Source organism: Orycteropus afer, unplaced genomic scaffold, assembly GCF_000298275.1.
Source record: "Orycteropus afer afer isolate SDZICR_OR568_19922 unplaced genomic scaffold, OryAfe1.0 scaffold00070, whole genome shotgun sequence".
Taxonomy (NCBI): domain Eukaryota; kingdom Metazoa; phylum Chordata; class Mammalia; order Tubulidentata; family Orycteropodidae; genus Orycteropus; species Orycteropus afer.
This window is the reverse complement of record NW_006921657.1, coordinates 8,841,252-8,842,822: the sequence shown is the minus strand read 5'-3', so window position 1 is coordinate 8,842,822 and position 1,571 is coordinate 8,841,252.

Here is a 1,571-nt window from a genome sequence, read left to right as displayed (position 1 = left end):
ACGATAGATGGAAAAAAGATCGAAGTTGTCAAAGACTTCCTATTACTTGATTCTACAATAAACGCCAATGAAAGCAGCAGTCAAGACATCAAAAGGCATATTGCATTGGGCAAATCTGTTGCAAAAAAGTACTCTTTCGAGTGCTGAAGAGCAAAGATATCTCCTTGAAGACTAAGATGTGCTTAACCCAAGCCATGGGCAACCTACTTCTATAGGACACTGCCTTGGAAACTCAGGGAGGGGTCCCTATGAGTCAGATTCAACTCGACGGCAATAGATTTGGTTTCAGTTCATATGCGTGTAAGAGCTGGACAATGAATAAGGAAGATCGAAGAAGAGTTGATGCTTTTGAGTTGTGGTGTTGGTGAAGAATGCTGAAAGTACCGTGGACTGCTAAAAGAACCAACAAATCTGTCCTGGAAGAAGCTGCCATAATGCTCTTTGGAAGTGAGGATGGCCAGACTTTGTCTCACCTACTTTGGTCATGTCAGAAGGGACCATTCTCTGGAGAACGATGTTATGGTTGGTAAAGTGCAGGGTCAACGAAAGAGGGGAAGGCCCTCAAAAAGGTGGATTGACACAGTGGCTGTAGCAATGGGCTCAGGTATAGTAGGGATCATGAGGCTGGCACAGGACCAGGCAGTGTTTCATTCTGTTGTATGTAGGGTCGCTATGAGTCAGAGACGACTGCAGGGCACCTAACAACCACCACTCTGAGGAGGCAGTTCTTCCCCAGTTGTATTCTGAGTGCCTTCTAACCTGAGGGACTCATCCTCGGGGGCTATATGGACAATGTTTCAGGGCTATTCATAAAGTTTTCCAGTAATATATCAGACAATATTTCACTGCTGTTCATGGGTTTTCACTGGCCAATTCTTTGTGAAGTGGATGGCCCCTTCCTTCTTCTGAGTCTGTCTTTGTTTGGAAGCGCTGCTGAAACCTGTCTACCTTGGGTGACCCTGCTGGTATTTGAAATAGCGGTGGCATAGCTTCCAGCCTCACAGCAACACGCAAGCCACCAGAGTAGGACAAACTGACAGACGATTGGTGGTATTTATTAATAATAATAGTAAACAAATCCCTACATTTCAGAGCCTTAAAAAAAATTAATCCAGTGATGGGCTGGGCTATACACTAATGTCAAAAGTTTTTTGCCTTTCAGCTTATGTCAGTTAGCACGAGTAGAGTTAATTAGCTATGTAAACAATATTCTGAAATGTTCCCTTAAAGAACGGTATTAAAGAAAATAGACATTAAACATTTTTATAGAAATTATTATTCTCTCCGGGCCAAGCAAAGGATTAATTTACCACTGTAGAGGGCGGGGCTGAAGGTAGGGACATTTTTATTGACAGCTTCAGTTTCAGGACAACGGTTGCTATGGTGACCATTACCCCTTGTCAGTGGTCACTGGCGAGAACATTGCGGTTTTCCAGGTGTACTTCATTGGTTACCGCTCTGCAGTGGCCCGGCCTGCCGAGAGTCGTAAATGAAGTGTCGTAAAACAGGAGGAAGGCGGGATTCCTTTCCTGACTGCAAACGCCGATGAAATCAAGGCCATGGAGGCGGCT